Source organism: Triturus cristatus, chromosome 6, assembly GCF_964204655.1.
Source record: "Triturus cristatus chromosome 6, aTriCri1.1, whole genome shotgun sequence".
NCBI lineage: Eukaryota > Metazoa > Chordata > Amphibia > Caudata > Salamandridae > Triturus > Triturus cristatus.
In genome coordinates this window covers 99515869-99532572 of record NC_140589.1, presented here as the reverse complement: position 1 = coordinate 99532572, position 16704 = coordinate 99515869, and the positions used below count along the sequence as shown (strand labels likewise).

The window sequence follows — 16704 nt, the reverse complement described above, 5'->3', positions numbered from 1 at the left end:
CCTCAGCTCTGTGCATTTTTTGGTTCCTAATATCTTTCTCACCCTTTAGATGAAAAAGCAGCATGGGGTCAGGATGGCCGAGTGGTCTAAGGCGCTGCGTTAAGGCCGCAGTCTCTCCTGGAGGCGTGGGTTCGAATCCCACTTCTGACAAAACTTGAATTCCATTTTCTCTCTCAGTTCCTTTAGAATCTCAGCTAAAAATTGGCAATGTAAATAATATCTGAATAAGTACCAAACTTCAGTTTCAACTGCAAATGCATTTGCCCTATTCTATCTTTAACGTTAATGTAATATTCTTCTAGCACTCGTGGTGTTTTATATTTGTTTTGTGGGGTACTTTAAAAATCTTTTTTATGAAAGAAATGGGTTACATTAAGTCTTGTGATGTTTTAGGTTTCCAATAAGGAGGTTTTAAATTTTATGTCACGTCATTTTCAGATGCTTCATTCAAGAGATGTTTCCACTATAGAATGCAGAGCAAGGGCAAAAATACAAGTGATAGAGCGAGTGAGTGAGAAGGAGTGTTGTGGAAGGAGAGAATGAAACAAAGACAGAGTGAGTGAACGGCAGGGAGGCATAGAAGAGGAGTCTAGTAGTGAAGGAGACCTGCTTTTCCCTGCTCTTGACCTCCCACCCATCCCCAAACAACCACAAACATACCTTCTGTGCAAAGTTGGTATGCAGAATTTCACGCCTCAGCAAGTGAGGGTGAGTCCCAGGCCAGGGGCTAAAGAGCAAAAGAGTGCCTGTGCTCAGACTTTCCCTGCTAGGGATAGTTTATCTGGAACAAGGCCTACTCTCTTGTATCCAGCAAGGATCTAGAAATCCTGCATGAATCTGCAAGGCACATTGGCAGCATAAATTTGCATAAACTGCCCCACCTATTGCCGTCCTACTTCCTGTGCTGTAGTTGTTTGTGTAGAGAGAGAGGTCGCAGGCAAGGAAATGTTGTGAGTCGGATACAGGACCCTAAATAGCTGGTGAGAGGTATGTGGTGTTCTAAAAGCATGAAAACTGTATACCTGTGAAATAAAGTGCTTTCGTATGTGTTCTTCTGTGTTTATTGTCCTGTGCATAAAGTTGCACCTTGTGTTTGAAGGTTTAAATTATTTCAGGCTTGCATTGAGGTAGACGTTTCTGAGTAACTTTTATTAATTTCTTAAAAGCATATACTGTCAGGATGGCTGAGAGGTCTAAGGCGCTGTGTTTAGGCCACAGTCTCCTTTGGAGGCGTGGGTTCGAATCCCACTTCTGACATGCCTTTTGGAGATTTAATCTCCTTTATCAGGTTAACATCTGATGGAAGTTGCATCTGTTGGTCTTCACTTGGCACGTTATTCCGTTCTCCTCTTGTCAAGAGAGATGGGGTTTCTCATATATTTAGGTTCTATAACGTCTTGCTGACAAAGCGCAATCCTTACCAAATGAGCATAGGACCCATGTAAGAGGTCATCTGGAAGAGTCATGCTCTTGTATGCCCTGGCCAGACGGGCCCAGCAAATTTGGAAGAATGCCATTCATCTGGTAGACAACTGGACTCCAGCACACTTACAGCAATTTCCTCAGGGCTTTGATCAGGGGCTGCTTAAATTTGCATACTCCACCCTATGTTGTGACTTTGAGATCCCTTGTTGAAATTGCTTTAGCCAGCCAAGAGGTGGCTATTGTCTCAATTTCAAAGCAGCTTTGAGCCGTTCAAGTGGCTGGTGAATAGCACTTTCTCTTTGTTCGCCTCAAAGTTCTAAAGAGTTCTCCATAGGTCCTGCTCTGTACAGATTGTTCAAAGATCTGTTGGAAGTGCATATAATAGGATAAATAAATTGAGGGCATTCCTTTTCAGTACCTCACCTGCATGGCTGTCTGGCCTCTGGAAGATGCTGGGAAAGCAAGTCAGGATGGCCGAGTGGTCTAAGGCGCTGCGTTCAGGTCGCAGTCTCCTCTGGAGGCGTGGGTTCAAATCCCACTTCTGACAGTCCTCTGTTTACTCTAATTTTTTTCTTGAGAAATATGATCATTTCCCTCGCAGTGGCTTATAGGATTGTCTTCTTGGAAGAGTGCAGTGAGTTTTTTTCTTGCTCTAGCCACTATTGGCCTAAGCTCTGTGCATTTTTTGGTTCCTAATATCTTTCTCACCCTTTAGATGAAAATGCAGCATGGGGTCAGGATGGCCGAGTGGTCTAAGGCGCTGCGTTAAGGCCGCAGTCTCTCCTGGAGGCGTGGGTTCGAATCCCACTTCTGACAAAACTTGAATTCCATTTTCTCTCTCAGTTCCTTTAGAATCTCAGCTAAAAATTGGCAATGTAAATAATATCTGAATAAGTACCAAACTTCAGTTTCAACTGCAAATGCATTTGCCCTATTCTATCTTTAACGTTAATGTAATATTCTTCTAGCACTCGTGGTGTTTTATATTTGTTTTGTGGGGTACTTTAAAAATCTTTTTTATGAAAGAAATGGGTTACATTAAGTCTTGTGATGTTTTAGGTTTCCAATAAGGAGGTTTTAAATTTTATGTCACGTCATTTTCAGATGCTTCATTCAAGAGATGTTTCCACTATAGAATGCAGAGCAAGGGCAAAAATACAAGTGATAGAGCGAATGAGTGAGAAGGAGTGTTGTGGAAGGAGAGAATGAAACAAAGACAGAGTGAGTGAACGGCAGGGAGGCATAGAAGAGGAGTCTAGTAGTGAAGGAGACCTGCTTTTCCCTGCTCTTGACCTCCCACCCATCCCCAAACAACCACAAACATACCTTCTGTGCAAAGTTGGTGTGCAGAATTTCATGCCTCAGCAAGTGAGGGTGAGTCCCAGGCCAGGGGCTAAAGAGCAAAAGAGTGCCTGTGCTCAGACTTTCCCTGCTAGGGATAGTTTATCTGGAACAAGGCCTACTCTCTTGTATCCAGCAAGGATCTAGAAATCCTGCATGAATCTGCAAGGCACATTGGCAGCATAAATTTGCATAAACTGCCCCACCTATTGCCTTCCTACTTCCTGTGCTGTAGTTGTTTGTGTAGAGAGAGAGGTCGCAGGCAAGGAAATGTTGTGAGTCGGATACAGGACCCTAAATAGCTGGTGAGAGGTATGTGGTGTTCTAAAAGCATGAAAACTGTATACCTGTGAAATAAAGTGCTTTCGTATGTGTTCTTCTGTGTTTATTGTCCTGTGCATAAAGTTGCACCTTGTGTTTGAAGGTTTAAATTATTTCAGGCTTGCATGGACGTTTCTGAGTAACTTTTATTCATTTATTAAAAGCCTATACTGTCAGGATGGCCGAGAGGTCTAAGGCGCTGTGTTTAGGCCACAGTCTCCTTTGGAGGCGTGGGTTCGAATCCCACTTCTGACATGCCTTTTGGAGATTTAATCTCCTTTATCAGGTTAACATCTGATGGAAGTTGCATCTGTTGGTCTTCACTTGGCACGTTATTCCGTTCTCCTCTTGTCAAGAGAGATGGGGTTTCTCATATATTTAGGTTCTATAACGTCTTGCTGACAAAGCGCAATCCTTACCAAATGAGCATAGGACCCATGTAAGAGGTCATCTGGAAGAGTCATGCTCTTGTATGCCCTGGCCAGACGGGCCCTGCAAATTTGGAAGAATGCCATTCATCTGGTAGACAACTGGACTCCAGCACACTTACAGCAATCTCCTCAGGGCTTTGATCAGGGGCTGCTTAAATTTGCATACTCCACCCTATGTTGTGACTTTGAGATCCCTTGTTGAAATTGCTTTAGCCAGCCAAGAGGTGGCTATTGTCTCAATTTCAAAGCAGCTTTGAGCCGTTCAAGTGGCTGGTGAATAGCACTTTCTCTTTGTTTGCCTCAAAGTTCTAAAGAGTTCTCCATAGGTCCTGCTCTGTACAGATTGTTCAAAGATCTGTTGGAAGTGCATATAATAGGATAAATAAATTGAGGGCATTCCTTTTCAGTACCTCACCTGCATGGCTGTCTGGCCTCTGGAAGATGCTGGGAAAGCAAGTCAGGATGGCCGAGTGGTCTAAGGCGCTGCGTTCAGGTCGCAGTCTCCTCTGGAGGCGTGGGTTCAAATCCCACTTCTGACAGTCCTATGTTTACTCTAATTTTTTTCTTGAGAAATATGATCATTTCCCTCGCAGTGGCTTATAGGATTGTCTTCTTGGAAGAGTGCAGTGAGTTTTTTTCTTGCTCTAGCCACTATTGGCCTAAGCTCTGTGCATTTTTTGGTTCCTAATATCTTTCTCACCCTTTAGATGAAAAAGCACCATGGGGTCAGGATGGCCGAGTGGTCTAAGGCGCTGCGTTAAGGCCGCAGTCTCTCCTGGAGGCGTGGGTTCGAATCCCACTTCTAACAAAACTTGAATTCCATTTTCTCTCTCAGTTCCTTTAGAATCTCAGCTAAAAATTGGCAATGTAAATAATATCTGAATAAGTACCAAACTTCAGTTTCAACTGCAAATGCATTTGCCCTATTCTATCTTTAACGTTAATGTAATATTCTTCTAGCACTCGTGGTGTTTTATATTTCTTTTGTGGGGTACTTTAAAAATCTTTTTTATGAAAGAAATGGGTTACATTAAGTCTTGTGATGTTTTAGGTTTCCAATAAGGAGGTTTTAAATTTTATGTCACGTCATTTTCAGATGCATCATTCAAGAGATGTTTCCACTATAGAATGCAGAGCAAGGGCAAAAATACAAGTGATAGAGCGAGTGAGTGAGAAGGAGTGTTGTGGAAGGAGAGAATGAAACAAAGACAGAGTGAGTGAACGGCAGGGAGGCATAGAAGAGGAGTCTAGTAGTGAAGGAGACCTGCTTTTCCCTGCTCTTGACCTCCCACCCATCCCCAAACAACCACAAACATACCTTCTGTGCAAAGTTGGTATGCAGAATTTCACGCCTCAGCAAGTGAGGGTGAGTCCCAGGCCAGGGCCTAAAGAGCAAAAGAGTGCCTGTGCTCAGACTTTCCCTGCTAGGGATAGTTTATCTGGAACAAGGCCTACTCTCTTGTATCCAGCAAGGATCTAGAAATCCTGCATGAATCTGCAAGGCACATTGGCAGCATAAATTTGCATAAACTGCCCCACCTATTGCCGTCCTACTTCCTGTGCTGTAGTTGTTTGTGTAGAGAGAGAGGTCGCAGGCAAGGAAATGTTGTGAGTCGGATACAGGACCCTAAATAGCTGGTGAGAGGTATGTGGTGTTCTAAAAGCATGAAAACTGTATACCTGTGAAATAAAGTGCTTTCGTATGTGTTCTTCTGTGTTTATTGTCCTGTGCATAAAGTTGCACCTTGTGTTTGAAGGTTTAAATTATTTCAGGCTTGCATGGAGGTAGACGTTTCTGAGTAACTTTTATTCATTTCTTAAAAGCCTATACTGTCAGGATGGCCGAGAGGTCTAAGGCGCTGTGTTTAGGCCACAGTCTCCTTTGGAGGCGTGGGTTCGAATCCCACTTCTGACATGCCTTTTGGAGATTTAATCTCCTTTATCAGGTTAACATCTGATGGAAGTTAACATCTGATGGAAGTTGCATCTGTTGGTCTTCACTTGGCACGTTATTCCGTTCTCCTCTTGTCAAGAGAGATGGGGTTTCTCATATATTTAGGTTCTATAACGTCTTGCTGACAAAGCGCAATCCTTACCAAATGAGCATAGGACCCATGTAAGAGGTCATCTGGAAGAGTCATGCTCTTGTATGCCCTGGCCAGACGGGCCCAGCAAATTTGGAAGAATGCCATTCATCTGGTAGACAACTGGACTCCAGCACACTTACAGCAATTTCCTCAGGGCTTTGATTAGGGGCTGCTTAAATTTGCATACTCCACCCTATGTTGTGACTTTGAGATCCCTTGTTGAAATTGCTTTAGCCAGCCAAGAGGTGGCTATTGTCTCAATTTCAAAGCAGCTTTGAGCCGTTCAAGTGGCTGGTGAATAGCACTTTCTCTTTGTTCGCCTCAAAGTTCTAAAGAGTTCTCCATAGGTCCTGCTCTGTACAGATTGTTCAAAGATCTGTTGGAAGTGCATATAATAGGATAAATAAATTGAGGGCATTCCTTTTCAGTACCTCACCTGCATGGCTGTCTGGCCTCTGGAAGATGGTGGGAAAGCAAGTCAGGATGGCCGAGTGGTCTAAGGCGCTGTGTTCAGGTTGCAGCCTCTCTGGAGGCGTGGGTTCAAATCCCACTTCTGACAGTCCTCTGTTTACTCTAATTTTTTTCTAGAGAAATATGATCATTTCCCTCGCAGTGGCTTATAGGATTGTCTTCTTGGAAGAGTGCAGTGAGTTTTATTCTTGCTCTAGCCACTATTGGCCTAAGCTCTGTGCATTTTTTGGTTCCTAATATCTTTCTCACCCTTTAGATGAAAATGCAGCATGGGGTCAGGATGGCCGAGTGGTCTAAGGCGCTGCGTTAAGGCCGCAGTCTCTCCTGGAGGCGTGGGTTCGAATCCCACTTCTGACAAAACTTGAATTCCATTTTCTCTCTCAGTTCCTTTAGAATCTCAGCTAAAAATTGCCAATGTAAATAATATCTGAATAAGTACCAAACTTCAGTTTCAACTGCAAATGCATTTGCCCTATTCTATCTTTAACGTTAATGTAATATTCTTCTAGCACTCGTGGTGTTTTATATTTGTTTTGTGGGGTACTTTAAAAATCTTTTTTATGAAAGAAATGGGTTACATTAAGTCTTGTGATGTTTTAGGTTTCCAATAAGGAGGTTTTAAATTTTATGTCACGTCATTTTCAGATGCTTCATTCAAGAGATGTTTCCACTATAGAATGCAGAGCAAGGGCAAAAATACAAGTGATAGAGCGAATGAGTGAGAAGGAGTGTTGTGGAAGGAGAGAATGAAACAAAGACAGAGTGAGTGAACGGCAGGGAGGCATAGAAGAGTAGTCTAGTAGTGAAGGAGACCTGCTTTTCCCTGCTCTTGACCTCCCACCCATCCCCAAACAACCACAAACATACCTTCTGTGCAAAGTTGGTATGCAGAATTTCATGCCTCAGCAAGTGAGGGTGAGTCCCAGGCCAGGGGCTAAAGAGCAAAAGAGTGCCTGTGCTCAGACTTTCCCTGCTAGGGATAGTTTATCTGGAACAAGGCCTACTCTCTTGTATCCAGCAAGGATCTAGAAATCCTGCATGAATCTGCAAGGCACATTGGCAGCATAAATTTGCATAAACTGCCCCACCTATTGCCTTCCTACTTCCTGTGCTGTAGTTGTTTGTGTAGAGAGAGAGGTCGCAGGCAAGGAAATGTTGTGAGTCGGATATAGGACCCTAAATAGCTGGTGAGAGGTATGTGGTGTTCTAAAAGCATGAAAACTGTATACCTGTGAAATAAAGTGCTTTCGTATGTGTTCTTCTGTGTTTATTGTCCTGTGCATAAAGTTGCACCTTGTGTTTGAAGGTTTAAATTATTTCAGGCTTGCATGGAGGTAGACGTTTCTGAGTAACTTTTATTCATTTATTAAAAGCCTATACTGTCAGGATGGCCGAGAGGTCTAAGGCGCTGTGTTTAGGCCACAGTCTCCTTTGGAGGCGTGGGTTCGAATCCCACTTCTGAAATGCCTTTTGGAGATTTAATCTCCTTTATCAGGTTAACATCTGATGGAAGTTGCATCTGTTGGTCTTCACTTGGCACGTTATTCCGTTCTCCTCTTGTCAAGAGAGATGGGGTTTCTCATATATTTAGGTTCTATAACGTCTTGCTGACAAAGCGCAATCCTTACCAAATGAGCATAGGACCCATGTAAGAGGTCATCTGGAAGAGTCATGCTCTTGTATGCCCTGGCCAGACGGGCCCTGTAAATTTGGAAGAATGCCATTCATCTGGTAGACAACTGGACTCCAGCACACTTACAGCAATCTCCTCAGGGCTTTGATCAGGGGCTGCTTAAATTTGCATACTCCACCCTATGTTGTGACTTTGAGATCCCTTGTTGAAATTGCTTTAGCCAGCCAAGAGGTGGCTATTGTCTCAATTTCAAAGGAGCTTTGAGCCGTTCAAGTGGCTGGTGAATAGCACTTTCTCTTTGTTTGCCTCAAAGTTCTAAAGAGTTCTCCATAGGTCCTGCTCTGTACAGATTGTTCAAAGATCTGTTGGAAGTGCATATAATAGGATAAATAAATTGAGGGCATTCCTTTTCAGTACCTCACCTGCATGGCTGTCTGGCCTCTGGAAGATGCTGGGAAAGCAAGTCAGGATGGCCGAGTGGTCTACGGCGCTGCGTTCAGGTCGCAGTCTCCTCTGGAGGCGTGGGTTCAAATCCCACTTCTGACAGTCCTGTGTTTACTCTAATTTTTTTCTTGAGAAATATGATCATTTCCCTCGCAGTGGCTTATAGGATTGTCTTCTTGGAAGAGTGCAGTGAGTTTTTTTCTTGCTCTAGCCACTATTGGCCTAAGCTCTGTGCATTTTTTGGTTCCTAATATCTTTCTCACCCTTTAGATGAAAAAGCACCATGGGGTCAGGATGGCCGAGTGGTCTAAGGCGCTGCGTTAAGGCCGCAGTCTCTCCTGGAGGCGTGGGTTCGAATCCCACTTCTGACAAAACTTGAATTCCATTTTTTCTCTCAGTTCCTTTAGAATCTCAGCTAAAAATTGGCAATGTAAATAATATCTGAATAAGTACCAAACTTCAGTTTCAACTGCAAATGCATTTGCCCTATTCTATCTTTAACGTTAATGTAATATTTTTCTAGCACTCGTGGTGTTTTATATTTGTTTTGTGGGGTACTTTAAAAATCTTTTTTATGAAAGAAATGGGTTACATTAAGTCTTGTGATGTTTTAGGTTTACAATAAGGAGGTTTTAAATTTTATGTCACGTCATTTTCAGATGCTTCATTCAAGAGATGTTTCCACTATAGAATGCAGAGCAAGGGCAAAAATACAAGTGATAGAGCGAGTGAGTGAGAAGGAGTGTTGTGGAAGGAGAGAATGAAACAAAGACAGAGTGAGTGAATGGCAGGGAGGCATAGAAGAGGAGTCTAGTAGTGCAGGAGACCTGCTTTTCCCTGCTCTTGACCTCCCACCCATCCCCAAACAACCACAAACATACCTTCTGTGCAAAGTTGGTATGCAGATTTTCACGCCTCAGCAAGTGAGGGTGAGTCCCAGGCCAGGGGCTAAAGAGCAAAAGAGTGCCTGTGCTCAGACTTTCCCTACTAGGGATAGTTTATCTGGAACAAGGCCTACTCTCTTGTATCCAGCAAGGATCTAGAAATCCTGCATGAATCTGCAAGGCACATTGGCAGCATAAATTTGCATAAACTGCCCCACCTATTGCCTTCCTACTTCCTGTGCTGTAGTTGTTTGTGTAGAGAGAGAGGTCGCAGGCAAGGAAATGTTGTGAGTCGGATACAGGACCCTAAATAGCTGGTGAGAGGTATGTGGTGTTCCAAAAGCATGAAAACTGTATACCTGTGAAATAAAGTGCTTTCGTATGTGTTCTTCTGTGTTCATTGTCCTGTGCATAAAGTTGCACCTTGTGTTTGAAGGTTTAAATTATTTCAGGCTTGCATGGAGGTAGACGTTTCTGAGTAACTTTTATTCATTTCTTAAAAGCCTATACTGTCAGGATGGCCGAGAGGTCTAAGGCGCTGTGTTTAGACCACAGTCTCCTTTGGAGGCGTGGGTTCGAATCCCACTTCTGACATGCCTTTTGGAGATTTAATCTCCTTTATCAGGTTAACATCTGATGGAAGTTGCATCTGTTGGTCTTCACTTCGCACGATATTCCGTTCTCCTCTTGTCAAGAGAGATGGGGTTTCTCATATATTTAGGTTCTATAACGTCTTGCTGACAAAGCGCAATCCTTACCAAATGAGCATAGGACCCATGTAAGAGGTCATCTGGAAGAGTCATGCTCTTGTATGCACTGGCCAGACGGGCCCTGCAAATTTGGAAGAATGCCATGCATCTGGTAGACAACTGGACTCCAGCACACTTACAGCAATTTCCTTAGGGCTTTGATCAGGGGCTGCTTAAATTTGCATACTCCACCCTATGTTGTGACTTTGAGATCCCTTGTTGAAATTGCTTTAGCCAGCCAAGAGGTGGCTATTGTCTCAATTTCAAAGCAGCTTTGAGCCGTTCAAGTGGCTGGTGAATAGCACTTTCTCTTTGTTCGCCTCAAAGTTCTAAAGAGTTCTCCATAGGTCCTGCTCTGTACAGATTGTTCAAAGATCTGTTGGAAGTGCATATAATAGGATAAATAAATTGAGGGCATTCCTTTTCAGTACCTCACCTGCATGGCTGTCTGGCCTCTGGAAGATGCTGGGAAAGAAAGTCAGGATGGCCGAGTGGTCTAAGGCGCTGCGTTCAGGTCGCAGTCTCCTCTGGAGGCGTGGGTTCAAATCCCACTTCTGACAGTCCTGTGTTTACTCTAATTATTTTCTTGAGAAATATGATCATTTCCCTCGCAGTGGCTTATAGGATTGTCTTCTTGGAAGAGTGCAGTGAGTTTTTTTCTTGCTCTAGCCACTATTGGCCTAAGCTCTGTGCATTTTTTGGTTCCTAATATCTTTCTCACCCTTTAGATGAAAAAGCACCATGGGGTCAGGATGGCCGAGTGGTCTAAGGCGCTGCGTTAAGGCCGCAGTCTCTCCTGGAGGCGTGGGTTCGAATCCCACTTCTGACAAAACTTGAATTCCATTTTCTCTCTCAGTTCCTTTAGAATCTCAGCTAAAAATTGGCAATGTAAATAATATCTGAATAAGTACCAAACTTCAGTTTCAACTGCAAATGCATTTGCCCTATTCTATCTTTAACGTTAATGTAATATTCTTCTAGCACTCGTGGTGTTTTATATTTCTTTTGTGGGGTACTTTAAAAATCTTTTTTATGAAAGAAATGGGTTACATTAAGTCTTGTGATGTTTTAGGTTTCCAATAAGGAGGTTTTAAATTTTATGTCACGTCATTTTCAGATGCTTCATTCAAGAGATGTTTCCACTATAGAATGCAGAGCAAGGGCAAAAATACAAGTGATAGAGCGAGTGAGTGAGAAGGAGTGTTGTGGAAGGACAGAATGAAACAAAGACAGAGTGAGTGAACGGCAGGGAGGCATAGAAGAGTAGTCTAGTAGTGAAGGAGACCTGCTTTTCCCTGCTCTTGACCTCCCACCCATCCCCAAACAACCACAAACATACCTTCTGTGCAAAGTTGGTATGCAGAATTTCACGCCTCAGCAAGTGAGGGTGAGTCCCAGGCCAGGGGCTAAAGAGCAAAAGAGTGCCTGTGCTCAGACTTTCCCTGCTAGGGATAGTTTATCTGAAACAAGGCCTACTCTCTTGTATCCAGAAAGGATCTAGAAATCCTGCATGAATCTGCAAGGCACATTGGCAGCATAAATTTGCATAAACTGCCCCACCTATTGCCTTCCTACTTCCTGTGCTGTAGTTGTTTGTGTAGAGAGAGAGGTCGCAGGCAAGGAAATGTTGTGAGTCGGATACAGGACCCTAAATAGCTGGTGAGAGGTATGTGGTGTTCTAAAAGCATGAAAACTGTATACCTGTGAAATAAAGTGCTTTCGTATGTGTTCTTCTGTGTTTATTGTCCTGTGCATAAAGTTGCACCTTGTGTTTGAAGGTTTAAATTATTTCAGGCTTGCATGGAGGTAGACGTTTCTGAGTAACTTTTATTCATTTCTTAAAAGCCTATACTGTCAGGATGGCTGAGAGGTCTAAGGCGCTGTGTTTAGGCCACAGTCTCCTTTGGAGGCGTGGGTTCGAATCCCACTTCTGACATGCCTTTTGGAGATTTAATCGCCTTTATCAGGTTAACATCTGATGGAAGTTGCATCTGTTGGTCTTCACTTGGCACGTTATTCCGTTCTCCTCTTGTCAAGAGAGATGGGGTTTCTCATATATTTAGGTTCTATAACGTCTTGCTGACAAAGCGCAATCCTTACCAAATGAGCATAGGACCCATGTAAGAGGTCATCTGGAAGAGTCATGCTCTTGTATGCCCTGGCCAGACGGGCCCTGCAAATTTGGAAGAATGCCATGCATCTGGTAGACAACTTGACTCCAGCACACTTACAGCAATTTCCTTAGGGCTTTGATCAGGGGCTGCTTAAATTTGCATACTCCACCCTATGTTGTGACTTTGAGATCCCTTGTTGAAATTGCTTTAGCCAGCCAAGAGGTGGCTATTGTCTCAATTTCAAAGCAGCTTTGAGCCGTTCAAATGGCTGGTGAATAGCACTTTCTCTTTGTTCGCCTCAAAGTTCTAAAGAGTTCTCCATAGGTCCTGCTCTGTACAGATTGTTCAAAGATCTGTTGGAAGTGCATATAATAGGATAAATAAATTGAGGGCATTCCTTTTCAGTACCTCACCTGCATGGCTGTCTGGCCTCTGGAAGATGCTGGGAAAGCAAGTCAGGATGGCCGAGTGGTCTAAGGCGCTGCGTTCAGGTCGCAGTCTCCTCTGGAGGTGTGGGTTCAAATCCCACTTCTGACAGTCCTGTGTTTACTCTAATTTTTTTCTTGAGAAATATGATCATTTCCCTCGCAGTGGCTTATAGGATTGTCTTCTTGGAAGAGTGCAGTGAGTTTTTTTCTTGCTCTAGCCACTATTGGCCTAAGCTCTGTGCATTTTTTGGTTCCTAATATCTTTCTCACCCTTTCGATGAAAAAGCAGCATGGGGTCAGGATGGCCGAGTGGTCTAAGGCGCTGCTTTAAGGCCGCAGTCTCTCCTGGAGGCGTGGGTTCAAATCCCACTTCTGACAAAACTTGAATTCCATTTTCTCTCTCAGTTCCTTTAGAATCTCAGCTAAAAATTGGCAATGTAAATAATATCTGAATAAGTACCAAACTTCAGTTTCAACTGCAAATGCATTTGCCCTATTCTATCTTTAACGTTAATGTAATATTCTTCTAGCACTCGTGGTGTTTTATATTTGTTTTGTGGGGTACTTTAAAAATCTTTTTTATGAAAGAAATGGGTTACATTAAGTCTTGTGATGTTTTAGGTTTACAATAAGGAGGTTTTAAATTTTATGTCACGTCATTTTCAGATGCTTCATTCAAGAGATGTTTCCACTATAGAATGCAGAGCAAGGGCAAAAATACAAGTGATAGAGCGAGTGAGTGAGAAGGAGTGTTGTGGAAGGAGAGAATGAAACAAAGACAGAGTGAGTGAATGGCAGGGAGGCATAGAAGAGGAGTCTAGTAGTGCAGGAGACCTGCTTTTCCCTGCTCTTGACCTCCCACCCATCCCCAAACAACCACAAACATACCTTCTGTGCAAAGTTGGTATGCAGATTTTCACGCCTCAGCAAGTGAGGGTGAGTCCCAGGCCAGGGGCTAAAGAGCAAAAGAGTGCCTGTGCTCAGACTTTCCCTGCTAGGGATAGTTTATCTGGAACAAGGCCTACTCTCTTGTATCCAGCAAGGATCTAGAAATCCTGCATGAATCTGCAAGGCACATTGGCAGCATAAATTTGCATAAACTGCCCCACCTATTGCCTTCCTACTTCCTGTGCTGTAGTTGTTTGTGTAGAGAGAGAGGTCGCAGGCAAGGAAATGTTGTGAGTCGGATACAGGACCCTAAATAGCTGGTGAGAGGTATGTGGTGTTCTAAAAGCATGAAAACTGTATACCTGTGAAATAAAGTGCTTTCGTATGTGTTCTTCTGTGTTCATTGTCCTGTGCATAAAGTTGCACCTTGTGTTTGAAGGTTTAAATTATTTCAGGCTTGCATGGAGGTAGACGTTTCTGAGTAACTTTTATTCATTTCTTAAAAGTCTATACTGTCAGGATGGCCGAGAGGTCTAAGGCGCTGTGTTTAGACCACAGTCTCCTTTGGAGGCGTGGGTTCGAATCCCACTTCTGACATGCCTTTTGGAGATTTAATCTCCTTTATCAGGTTAACATCTGATGGAAGTTGCATCTGTTGGTCTTCACTTCGCACGTTATTCCGTTCTCCTCTTGTCAAGAGAGATGGGGTTTCTCATATATTTAGGTTCTATAACGTCTTGCTGACAAAGCGCAATCCTTACCAAATGAGCATAGGACCCATGTAAGAGGTCATCTGGAAGAGTCATGCTCTTGTATGCACTGGCCAGACGGGCCCTGCAAATTTGGAAGAATGCCATGCATCTGGTAGACAACTGGACTCCAGCACACTTACAGCAATTTCCTTAGGGCTTTGATCAGGGGCTGCTTAAATTTGCATACTCCACCCTATGTTGTGACTTTGAGATCCCTTGTTGAAATTGCTTTAGCCAGCCAAGAGGTGGCTATTGTCTCAATTTCAAAGCAGCTTTGAGCCGTTCAAGTGGCTGGTGAATAGCACTTTCTCTTTGTTCGCCTCAAAGTTCTAAAGAGTTCTCCATAGGTCCTGCTCTGTACAGATTGTTCAAAGATCTGTTGGAAGTGCATATAATAGGATAAATAAATTGAGGGCATTCCTTTTCAGTACCTCACCTGCATGGCTGTCTGGCCTCTGGAAGATGCTGGGAAAGAAAGTCAGGATGGCCGAGTGGTCTAAGGCGCTGCGTTCAGGTCGCAGTCTCCTCTGGAGGCGTGGGTTCAAATCCCACTTCTGACAGTCCTGTGTTTACTCTAATTATTTTCTTGAGAAATATGATCATTTCCCTCGCAGTGGCTTATAGGATTGTCTTCTTGGAAGAGTGCAGTGAGTTTTTTTCTTGCTCTAGCCACTATTGGCCTCAGCTCTGTGCATTTTTTGGTTCCTAATATCTTTCTCACCCTTTAGATGAAAAAGCAGCATGGGGTCAGGATGGCCGAGTGGTCTAAGGCGCTGCGTTAAGGCCGCAGTCTCTCCTGGAGGCGTGGGTTCGAATCCCACTTCTGACAAAACTTGAATTCCATTTTCTCTCTCAGTTCCTTTAGAATCTCAGCTAAAAATTGGCAATGTAAATAATATCTGAATAAGTACCAAACTTCAGTTTCAACTGCAAATGCATTTGCCCTATTCTATCTTTAACGTTAATGTAATATTCTTCTAGCACTCGTGGTGTTTTATATTTGTTTTGTGGGGTACTTTAAAAATCTTTTTTATGAAAGAAATGGGTTACATTAAGTCTTGTGATGTTTTAGGTTTCCAATAAGGAGGTTTTAAATTTTATGTCACGTCATTTTCAGATGCTTCATTCAAGAGATGTTTCCACTATAGAATGCAGAGCAAGGGCAAAAATACAAGTGATAAAGCGAGTGAGTGAGAAGGAGTGTTGTGGAAGGAGAGAATGAAACAAAGACAGAGTGAGTGAATGGCAGGGAGGCATAGAAGAGGAGTCTAGTAGTGAAGGAGACCTGCTTTTCCCTGCTCTTGACCTCCCACCCATCCCCAAACAACCACAAACATACCTTCTGTGCAAAGTTGGTATGCAGAATTTCACGCCTCAGCAAGTGAGGGTGAATCCCAGGCCAGGGGCTAAAGAGCAAAAGAGTGCCTGTGCTCAGACTTTCCCTGCTAGGGATAGTTTATCTGGAACAAGGCCTACTCTCTTGTATCCAGCAAGGATCTAGAAATCCTGCATGAATCTGCAAGGCACATTGGCAGCATAAATTTGCATAAACTGCCCCACCTATTGCCTTCCTACTTCCTGTGCTGTAGTTGTTTGTGTAGAGAGAGAGGTCGCAGGCAAGGAAATGTTGTGAGTCGGATACAGGACCCTAAATAGCTGGTGAGAGGTATGTGGTGTTCTAAAAGCATGAAAACTGTATACCTGTGAAATAAAGTGCTTTCGTATGTGTTCTTCTGTGTTTATTGTCCTGTGCATAAAGTTGCACCTTGTGTTTGAAGGTTTAAATTATTTCAGGCTTGCATGGAGGTAGACGTTTCTGAGTAACTTTTATTCATTTCTTAAAAGCCTATACTGTCAGGATGGCCGAGAGGTCTAAGGCGCTGTGTTTAGGCCACAGTCTCCTTTGGAGGCGTGGGTTCGAATCCCACTTCTGACATGTCTTTTGGAGATTTAATCTCCTTTATCAGGTTAACATCTGATGGAAGTTGCATCTGTTGGTCTTCACTTGGCACGTTATTCCGTTCTCCTCTTGTCAAGAGAGATGGGGTTTCTCATATATTTAGGTTCTATAACGTCTTGCTGACAAAGCGCAATCCTTACCAAATGAGCATAGGACCCATGTAAGAGGTCATCTGGAATAGTCATGCTCTTGTATGCACTGGCCAGACGGGCCCTGCAAATTTGGAAGAATGCCATGCATCTGCTAGACAACTGGACTCCAGCACACTTACAGCAATTTCCTTAGGGCTTTGATCAGGGGCTGCTTAAATTTGCATACTCCACCCTATGTTGTGACTTTGAGATCCCTTGTTGAAATTGCTTTAGCCAGCCAAGAGGTGGCTATTGTCTCAATTTCAAAGCAGCTTTGAGCCGTTCAAGTGGCTGGTGAATAGCACTTTCTCTTTGTTTGCCTCAAAGTTCTAAAGAGTTCTCCATAGGTCCTGCTCTGTACAGATTGTTCAAAGATCTGTTGGAAGTGCATATAATAGGATAAATAAATTGAGGGCATTCCTTTTCAGTACCTCACCTGCATGGCTGTCTGGCCTCTGGAAGACGCTGGGAAAGCAAGTCAGGATGGCCGAGTGGTCTAAGGCGCTGCGTTCAGGTCGCAGTCTCCTCTGGAGGCGTGGGTTCAAATCCCACTTCTGACAGTCCTGTGTTTACTCTAATTATTTTCTTGAGAAATATGATCATTTCCCTCGCAGTGGCTTATAGGATTGTCTTCTTGGAAGAGTG

General features: G+C 43.4%; 20 non-coding genes across 20 annotated transcripts; all 20 read left to right on the top strand.

The window, feature by feature from the left end:
- The first annotated feature begins 67 nt into the window (after positions 1 to 67).
- TRNAL-AAG (transfer RNA leucine (anticodon AAG)) lies at positions 68 to 150 on the top strand. The gene has a single exon. It is a non-coding gene; the product is annotated as a tRNA-Leu (tRNA).
- A 1024-nt stretch (positions 151 to 1174) lies between these two features.
- On the top strand, positions 1175 to 1257 carry TRNAL-UAG (transfer RNA leucine (anticodon UAG)). The gene has a single exon. It is a non-coding gene; the product is annotated as a tRNA-Leu (tRNA).
- Positions 1258 to 1889: 632 nt separating this feature from the next.
- Positions 1890 to 1972, top strand: TRNAL-CAG (transfer RNA leucine (anticodon CAG)). The gene has a single exon. It is a non-coding gene; the product is annotated as a tRNA-Leu (tRNA).
- A 186-nt stretch (positions 1973 to 2158) lies between these two features.
- TRNAL-AAG (transfer RNA leucine (anticodon AAG)) lies at positions 2159 to 2241 on the top strand. Its single transcript has one exon. It is a non-coding gene; the product is annotated as a tRNA-Leu (tRNA).
- A 1018-nt stretch (positions 2242 to 3259) lies between these two features.
- On the top strand, positions 3260 to 3342 carry TRNAL-UAG (transfer RNA leucine (anticodon UAG)). The gene has a single exon. It is a non-coding gene; the product is annotated as a tRNA-Leu (tRNA).
- A 632-nt stretch (positions 3343 to 3974) lies between these two features.
- Positions 3975 to 4057, top strand: TRNAL-CAG (transfer RNA leucine (anticodon CAG)). The gene has a single exon. It is a non-coding gene; the product is annotated as a tRNA-Leu (tRNA).
- Positions 4058 to 4243: 186 nt separating this feature from the next.
- TRNAL-AAG (transfer RNA leucine (anticodon AAG)) lies at positions 4244 to 4326 on the top strand. The gene has a single exon. It is a non-coding gene; the product is annotated as a tRNA-Leu (tRNA).
- Positions 4327 to 5350: 1024 nt separating this feature from the next.
- TRNAL-UAG (transfer RNA leucine (anticodon UAG)) lies at positions 5351 to 5433 on the top strand. Its single transcript has one exon. It is a non-coding gene; the product is annotated as a tRNA-Leu (tRNA).
- A 917-nt stretch (positions 5434 to 6350) lies between these two features.
- On the top strand, positions 6351 to 6433 carry TRNAL-AAG (transfer RNA leucine (anticodon AAG)). The gene has a single exon. It is a non-coding gene; the product is annotated as a tRNA-Leu (tRNA).
- A 2008-nt stretch (positions 6434 to 8441) lies between these two features.
- Positions 8442 to 8524, top strand: TRNAL-AAG (transfer RNA leucine (anticodon AAG)). The gene has a single exon. It is a non-coding gene; the product is annotated as a tRNA-Leu (tRNA).
- A 1024-nt stretch (positions 8525 to 9548) lies between these two features.
- On the top strand, positions 9549 to 9631 carry TRNAL-UAG (transfer RNA leucine (anticodon UAG)). The gene has a single exon. It is a non-coding gene; the product is annotated as a tRNA-Leu (tRNA).
- Positions 9632 to 10263: 632 nt separating this feature from the next.
- Positions 10264 to 10346, top strand: TRNAL-CAG (transfer RNA leucine (anticodon CAG)). The gene has a single exon. It is a non-coding gene; the product is annotated as a tRNA-Leu (tRNA).
- A 186-nt stretch (positions 10347 to 10532) lies between these two features.
- Positions 10533 to 10615, top strand: TRNAL-AAG (transfer RNA leucine (anticodon AAG)). Its single transcript has one exon. It is a non-coding gene; the product is annotated as a tRNA-Leu (tRNA).
- Positions 10616 to 11639: 1024 nt separating this feature from the next.
- On the top strand, positions 11640 to 11722 carry TRNAL-UAG (transfer RNA leucine (anticodon UAG)). Its single transcript has one exon. It is a non-coding gene; the product is annotated as a tRNA-Leu (tRNA).
- A 632-nt stretch (positions 11723 to 12354) lies between these two features.
- Positions 12355 to 12437, top strand: TRNAL-CAG (transfer RNA leucine (anticodon CAG)). The gene has a single exon. It is a non-coding gene; the product is annotated as a tRNA-Leu (tRNA).
- Positions 12438 to 13730: 1293 nt separating this feature from the next.
- On the top strand, positions 13731 to 13813 carry TRNAL-UAG (transfer RNA leucine (anticodon UAG)). Its single transcript has one exon. It is a non-coding gene; the product is annotated as a tRNA-Leu (tRNA).
- Positions 13814 to 14445: 632 nt separating this feature from the next.
- On the top strand, positions 14446 to 14528 carry TRNAL-CAG (transfer RNA leucine (anticodon CAG)). Its single transcript has one exon. It is a non-coding gene; the product is annotated as a tRNA-Leu (tRNA).
- Positions 14529 to 14714: 186 nt separating this feature from the next.
- On the top strand, positions 14715 to 14797 carry TRNAL-AAG (transfer RNA leucine (anticodon AAG)). The gene has a single exon. It is a non-coding gene; the product is annotated as a tRNA-Leu (tRNA).
- A 1024-nt stretch (positions 14798 to 15821) lies between these two features.
- TRNAL-UAG (transfer RNA leucine (anticodon UAG)) lies at positions 15822 to 15904 on the top strand. The gene has a single exon. It is a non-coding gene; the product is annotated as a tRNA-Leu (tRNA).
- Positions 15905 to 16536: 632 nt separating this feature from the next.
- Positions 16537 to 16619, top strand: TRNAL-CAG (transfer RNA leucine (anticodon CAG)). The gene has a single exon. It is a non-coding gene; the product is annotated as a tRNA-Leu (tRNA).
- Positions 16620 to 16704: the final 85 nt, after the last annotated feature.